An 8,415-nucleotide genomic window follows, 5' to 3' on the forward strand; every position below is an offset into this window, starting at 1 on the left:
AGCACTACCAGTTCTGTGCTTTTCTCACTCACCAAAATAATGTTTCCAAATTCCTTCCAAGTACCAGATATTTAGATTTCAAGTTGAATTCGCTACCGTTACTAAAAAAAATAACAACCCAGATTTGAGCACCAGCAGAAGTATCAGGTCCTCCTGCTCCCTACTTGATGAAAGGTGTCTCCCTGGAAGACAAAACACTAACTTTTTAAAGAGATGTCTGTTCAGATTTTGAAAGCTGTACTATGTGGATTATAGACATGACCACCTCTCTTGATGTTTTGACCCTGTGGTTCAGCTCCAAAGCCCAATGTGGATTTGTATGAACATTTCATCCCCATTAATGTAGGGTCCCAATCCTACTATTAGGTACTATGCACAGGTGTTTTGTGTGTGTGTTTTAAACACTCCTAGTAGGAAATGTCCAGGGCTACCCTGAGATAGGGATGATGTCACGGGGATGCCACAAGACCGGCCAATGGAAATCTAGACTTTGCTCCTGTGTGAACAAGCCTTACAAAACTACAGAAGGAGGGCAGGGATTGAGCCAAGTGTGGCTTCATTTGATGGGGGGTTGGTGGCTAGGCTCCCTGCAAAGGATGAATGAGGAGGATGTGCCATCCAGTGTAAGCTGGAGATAATGGTGGGACATTCAAGTGGGGTTCAGAAGTATTCACAGCTAGCGTATCTGAATCACAAGATAGAGGGCCAGGAATACAGAAAGGTATTAATTTACAACTGGGAAACATGGCCGCTGCAAGATGGGCTTTGCGGAAATGGCTTGTACCAGGGTGGAACTTGATGCCTGGTAACTCCCTTCCAGACTGTGGCCAATGGGAAGAAGATGAGATATTGACCAGAAGGCAGCCTACCTGTTACCGGAATGCTTTCCCTATGCCAGCATCAACCTCTATAATGATTGGCATCAATAAAAAATAAATGTGGCTATGTTTTACCCACTATGGGTAACAAATAGTAAATACATTAATGTAGCAGACCGTAACAACATTTGCTTTAATAGCATGTCGGCAACAATCTATGATTGAAAATATTACTGGCTGCCAGCTATAAACTAGGTTTTTCTGTGGTCTTACCTAAGTTGTACAGGTTACCTCGTTTTTAATTATGTATGGGCTGTAGCTAAATGAAAACATTAATTCTGAATTATGATTGCTGAATCATAAATGTAGAGAAGAAAACTTGGAATAAAGAAACTGTAGTCTCCCCTACTCCCACACTGTCTTTTGCACCAAATGAAGTGTGAACTCAAGTTCAAACCTTAATTACCTTGCAGCTGGTTCTGTTCCGCAGTTTGTGATCTCATCACTTCCAGCACATTAATCCAAATTAATCTCTAATTAACAGGATAACAGGTGCTTCTTAATGGCGGCATTGGAGGGTTTTTGGCAGGCGAAGTGTATTTGCACAATCTGTGAATGAAAATATTGCTTGGTTCCCCTGCAGAACAAGAAGTTTTCTGCTGTCTCACCTAAGTTATACAAGTGGCCTTATTTTTAATTAAGTATGGGCTAAACAAAAGCATTAATTCTGAAAATTAAAGCCTGTAACCTAAGACATTTTGGCATCCAATGTGGATGTAGCAATATAAACGTTGGTGTCTGTTCAGGTCTTCAAGCTTGTTTCGTGAGTCACGTGAGTGTTCTGGGAAACCACTGACAGGAATTAGCTGCCAGTACAAAATGCAAATAAAGTGGTACCTCGGGTTAAGTACTTAATTCATTTCAGAGGTCCGTTCTTAACCTGAAACTGTTCTTAACCTGAAGCACCACTTTAGCTAATGGGGCCTCCTGCTGCCGCCGCGCCACCGGAACACGATTTCTGTTCTCATCCTTAAGCTAAATTCTTAACCTGAAGCACTATTTCTGGGTTAGCAGAGTCTGTAACCTGACGCGTATGTAACCTGAAGCATATGTAACCCGAGGTATCACTGTAGATTTCCTTCAGGTAAATATGGCTGCTGTTTTTTTATTGGTACACATCCATGTTTTGGAACTTAGTGCATTGATTGGTAAATCCAAGCACGAGTATTTCCAGATATAGAAGGAACCTTTTCCTAAAATGGAATCCAGCTCTTTTGACTGCTGCACCCTGGGTTGACATGCGATTGCATGATTTACATCAAATAGAGTAATGATTTTAGGCAGGCAAGCAAACCTGATAAGAATGAATGAGTCTGGCAGTTATATGACATGTTTATTCACAATTAACATCCAGAGAACAGCTCCAAGCCTGCCACTCTTAGCTACGAGTTGGTCATTTTGAGTCCCCGCCCCTTTCACAGCATGAAGGGCGCCAAAGTCCAGTCCATCCTCTCTTGTATTTCTGTTGCATTTTAACCCTTTCAGGTCTTTTGGTTTGGGGAGAAGGTGGGTGAACTCCCCCACACACACCATGAAACAAAGAGCCCTCTATATGCAGCCTCCTTCCTGGTTGCATAGCAACCTCCTCAATGTCATCTATCTCCTCCTCTTCTGCTGCCTTCGAGCTTTCCAAGTGTGCTGCTCTATCTCAGTCTTGGAACTCTTGATGAAGGCGTGCTGAACTAACCCACTCCTGCTCTGTCTGTGGCTGCAGTCCCTCATCTACGCTCTGAAAGCCAGGATTGACGTTCCACCCCCACCCTGCTTAGGTGGCGAGCCGATTTGGGCTCGCCCGCAGAGGCTGATGGACCCTGATAGATTCCGTCAAGCCTTGCGGGACCTTTCTCCCCCTGGCGACTCATTGACTGAGCTTGTTGAGGGCTGGAATACCCAGCTCCTGGCAGCCATCAATGAGATCGCACCTAAGCGCCCTCTGTGACCCCGCAGAAACCGGGCTCCCTGGTTTACCGAGGAGCTCCGGAAAATGAAGCGGGACCTCAGATGGCTAGAGCGAGTATGGCGGGGTGCCCGTGACGGAGCTTCAAGAACATCTTATAGGGTTTTTATGAAAACCTACGAGATGGCAGTGAAGGCCGCTAAGAAGTCCTACTTCTCGGCCTCCATTGCATCCGCCAGCTCTCGCCCGGCGCAATTATTTAGTATAATTCGGTCTTTAACGTCCCTCGAAGGACAGCCAAATTTAAATAACAATTTGACACACAGCTGTGAGGCATTTGCGAGCTTTTTTGCGGAGAAGGTCCTGTTGCTCCGCCATGACCTCCCCGCCAATTTGGATACAATAAAGGAACTGGAGGCCCCTCGACTGTCCTCGGGTCCAGTATTGGACCACTTTGACCGGATATCCCCAGCCGATGTGGACAGACTCCTCCGAGCTGGAAAGCCCACCACTTGTCCTCTCGACCCGTGCCCGTCCTGGCTGATTAGAGCGTGTCCAGACGAGGTGCGGGCCCCCCTGGGGGATATCATCAATTTGTCCCTTGGCACCGGGACATTCCCAGGGGAACTGAAGGAGGCAGTGGTGCGCCCGCTTTTAAAGAAAACATCATTAGATCCCTTAGATCTATCCAATTACCGCCCGGTTTCGAATCTTCCATTCCTGGGTAAGGTGATTGAGAGAGCGGTGGCAGAACAGCTTGGTAGGTTTCTGGATGAATCATCAGCTCTGGATCCATTCCAGTCCGGCTTCCGCGCTGGTCATGGGACCGAGACGGCTCTGGTCGCCTTAACAGATGATCTCCGCAGGCAGCTGGATCGAGGCGGGTCGGGGCTGCTGATTCTTCTAGACCTGTCAGCAGCCTTCGACATGGTCGATCACGAACTCCTGGACCACCGCCTTGCCGATGTGGGGATCCAGGGCACAGTCCTTCAATGGCTGTGCTCGTTTCTCTCTGGTCGGGGACAGAGGGTGGCGCTTGGGGGGGAATTGTCATCCCGCCACTCCTTGGTGTGTGGAGTGCCCCAGAGTGCAATACTCTCCCCAATGCTTTTTAACATCTTTATGCGCCCCCTTGCCCAGCTTGTCCGGAGTTTTGGGCTGGGCTGCCATCAGTATGCTGATGACACCCAGCTCTATCTGTTGATGGATGGCCATCCTAACTCGGCCCCAGACACACTGATCAGATGCTTGGAAGCTGTGGCTGGATGGTTACGTGGGAGCCGGTTGAAGTTAAATCCTTCGAAGATAGAGGTCCTCTGGCTGGGACGGGACGATATGAGATTGAGGGGGCAACTCCCATTTCTTGCGGGGGTGCAATTAGTGCCAGCACCGTCCGTTAAGAGTTTGGGTGTAATCTTCGATACCTCCCTCTCCATGGAGGCGCAGATTGCAGCTATAACAAAGGCGGCATTTTTTCATCTCCGCCAAGCTAAGCAGTTGGCTCCTTACCTCTCTCGCCCTGACCTAGCCACTGTGATCCACGCGACGGTCACCTCCAGACTGGATTATTGTAACTCGCTCTACGTGGGGCTGCCCTTGAGACTGACCCAGAAACTCCAGCGGGTGCAGAATGCTGCAGCGAGACTCCTTACGGGGTCTTCGCTGCGAGATCACATTCATCCGGTGCTATACCAGCTGCACTGGCTCCCAGTGGAGTATAGGATCAGGTTTAAGGTGCTGGTTTTAACCTTCAAAGCCCTATACGGCCTAGGACCCTCGTACCTACGGGACCGCCTCTCCTGGTATGCCCCACAGAGGAACTTACGGTCTTCAAATAAAAACATCTTGAAGGTCCCAGGCCACAGAGAGGTTAGGCTGGCCTCAACTAGAGCCAGAGCTTTTTCGGCTGCGGCTCCAACCTGGTGGAACGCTCTGTCGCAAGAGACAAGGGCCCTACAGGACTTGACATCTTTTCGCAGGGCCTGTAAGACAGAGCTGTTACACCAGGCCTTTGGTCAGGGCGCAGCCTGACTCCCTCCTTTGGCAATCTTTACAAAACTTTAGTTTATGGTTGCCATCAATTTGTATTTTAATTAATTTTTATAATGTTTTTATAAAGTTGCACTGTTTTAGTGTTGTTAGCCGCCCTGAGCCCAGCTTCGGCTAGGGAGGGCGGGATATAAATAATTTTTATTATTATTATTATTATTATTATTATTATTATTATTATTATTATTATTATCTCCAGAGTCAGAGTCTTCCCAGGCGTTCGATTCAGTCACATCCCTGACAAGTAGGGAGAAGAAGGACCTGAGACTTCTTTTTGCTGAGGAGTCGGTGAAGAGGCTCAGCCACCGTGGCTTTGTGGTGGCAGGAACATGTTATAAAAGTTCAGCAGCCCCAGGAACGCCTGCAACTCCGTCTTGTTCTTTGGGATGTGGGTCTGCTGGATAGCCCGGATCTTGGATGTAGTCAGGTGAAGGCCGGAGGCGTCGATAAGATAGCCCAGGAACTCTACCTGTAGAATGGCGATCTGGCACTTCTCCCTCTTTACCTTGAGCCCGGCCTCTTGGAACCTGGTCAGCACGGCACGGAGGCGCTCAAACAGCTGCTGGTGTGAGTCTGCGGACACCAAGACGTCATCAAAATATGGTACCACGCCCGGATGCCCTTGCAGGAGATGCTCCATAAGGCTTTGGAAGATGCCAGGAGCCACACTCACCCCGAACTGCAACCGGCGGCAACAGAATGCCCCTCGGTGGGTGACGACCGTCTGGGCTTCAGCAGTGGCATCATCGACGGGCAGTTGTTGATAGGCTTGGGCAAGGTCCAGCTTAGCGAAGACCTTACCCTCACCCAGGGAATGCAGCAGGTGTTGGACAACAGAAACCGGATAAGTGTGCTGCTGAAGTGCCTTGTTGATCGTGCACTTGTAGTCAGCGCAGATTCTCACCGACCCATCTGGCTTGACAGGCGTGACGATGGGGGTTTCCCACTTGGCGTGGTCAACCGGCTCCAAAACTCCTTGGGCGATCAGCTTGTCCAGTTGTTCATCCACCTTAGCCTTGAGAGCAAAGGGAACCCGGCGTGGCTTTAGCTTGATGGGGGCGACTTGTGGATCAAGGCTAAAGGAGATGGGCGTTCCTGTATATTGCCCCAAAGTGCCGTCAAAAACCTCGGCAAAGTCTTTGACCAGACCCTCAGTCTCTGCGTTAGAGATGCAGTTGATACCGGTGACTTCCAGGCCGAGGGCATCAAACCAGTCTAGCCCTAGGAGGCTTGGCCGCTGACCTTCTACCACCACCAGTCGTAGCAGGCCCGAAAAATCCTTGAAGGTGATCCGGAACCGGCCAACGCCTACCACGGGAATACCGTTTCCCTGGTAGTCTCTCAGGTGTACGCGGTGAGAGTTGAGTTGCCTTTTGGACACTCTGGGTACCAGTCTTTTGATGGTGCTCCAAGACACGATGGACAGGGAAGACCCGGTGTCGATCTCCATGTCAAATGGAGCTCCTTCAATGAGCACCGTGACGTTCAGCTTGCGTCGCGTAGGCGAGTCGGTTTTGCCAATCGTGGTTCCAGATGGGCAGCGGCAGTTGGTGAGAGTGAAACAGCTTTCCTTGGCAGACTGGAGTGAAGACTTGGACTTGCGAGTCGGTGAAGGGGGGGGTCTCAGACGGAGCCGATCGGCAGACCTTAGCGATGTGCCCCCTTCTGGAACACTTCCTACAGACGGCGTCTCTGAATCGATACTTGGCACGGGAATGGTTGCCTCCGCAGCCGGCACATTCCGGTTGGCCCTTGGACTTCTGTTGGAACTTCCTGCGCTCCCGCTTTGTCTGGTGCACATCATCGTCTTCACTGGAGGATGCCTCATCACTGCTGGCCTCTTCATGATGCACTGGAACTGGCTTCCTAGCAAGACGTGGGCTGCTGGACTTGCAGATCTCCTGGGCGGAGCGTTCAGCAGCTTCTGAGGCCACAGCCTCCTCAATGGCTTTCTGTAGCATGAGGTCTGGCTTGGGGAGGAGACGCCGTTGCAGATGGATGTCCCGGACCCCACAGACAATTTTTTTTTTTTAAATGCTTTTTATTGTATTTTCATCATCATACACATCTACAAAAACAAAGCCTAAAAATAACATTCAACAGTAAGAAAATGTTACAAAGAGAAGAAAAAGAGAAAAGAATAGAAATAAAGAGAAAAAAAAAACAAGAAAGAAACAAAAAAAAAGCACATACAACAGTTTGTTAAAACCGACTTCCTTCCCTCTTGATTTCAGATGCCTACTTTTAATAGTATCATCTTACAGCTGGTGTTGGTTTTTAGTTTATAACATCAGAAGATTTAAATCAAACCTACTGTAGTTGGTAAATTACTAAAATTGCCTTCGATGTATACCAAAAATTTGTTCCAATCCTCTTTTAACTTTGTATTTTTTTGATTTCTTAATCTTTGTGTCAATCTTGCCAATTCTATAAATTCATATAGTTTCAGTTGCCAGTCTTTCAGTGTTGGTAAAGTTGGGTTTTTCCAATTTTGGGCAATAAGTATTCTAGCCGCAGCTGTTGCGTATTGGAACAGGGTTTTGTCTTGTTCCGGTATCTCTTTTCCAACCATCCCTAGCAAAAAGGCCTCTGGTTTTTTGGGGAACGTGTAACTAAATATTTTTTTTAGTTCATCATATATCTGGTTCCAAAATCTTTTAATTCCCTCGCATGACCACCACATATGTATAAAGTTCCCCTCATTTGTTTTACATCTCCAGCAGGCCTTGTTGCCAGTCTTGTACATTCTATTTAATTTTTCTGGTGTTAAATACCATCTATATATCATCTTCTCCAAGTTTTCTCTAATTGCCGCACTTGCTGTGAATTTTATTCCCTCGTTCCACAATTTCAACCATTTCTCATGTTCTATGTTATATCCCAGGTCTCTTGCCCACTTTACCGTAACTTCTTTAATTTCTACCTCTTTTGTATCGGCTTCCAGTAAGATGTTATACATTTTAGATAATAACTTACATTTACTTTCGATTATTTCTATTTGAAATTTTGATTTTTTCCCATTCATTCCTACTTTCCTATCTTCCGTCCATCTTGCATTAATCTGGTGATATTGAAACCAGTCCTTCAGTTTTTCTTTCAGCTCCTCAAACGGTCTTAATTTCCAGCCTTCATGGGAACTTGTCAATAGATCTTCATATGTCAAGCCTTGCTCTTCCGTATTTGTTTTTTTGAATGATAGGATATCTGTGGGGGACAGCCACCAGGGTGTTTTTGGTTCTAACAGATTTTTGTTTCTTTTCCAGACTTCATAAAGAGGGCCTCTAATTATGTGACTCGAGAACCCCTTATGTACTTTCTCTTTATCTAGCCACAGGTAGGCGTGCCAGCCATACCTATTATCTACACCTTCGAGATCTAATAAATCCGCATCTTCCAAGGTTATCCAGTCTTTCACCCAACATAAGCAGGCAGCTTCGTAATATAATTTTAGGTTGGGTACCGCCAGCCCTCCTCTCTCCTTTCGATCTGTAAGTAGTTTGTATCTAATCCTTGGCCTTCTACCTTGCCATATAAATCTTGAGAGTACTTTCTGCCAATCTTTAAATATTTTATTCCCTCTGATCACCGGGA

Source organism: Podarcis muralis, chromosome 13 (genome assembly GCF_964188315.1).
Source record: "Podarcis muralis chromosome 13, rPodMur119.hap1.1, whole genome shotgun sequence".
Taxonomy (NCBI): Eukaryota; Metazoa; Chordata; class Lepidosauria; order Squamata; family Lacertidae; genus Podarcis; species Podarcis muralis.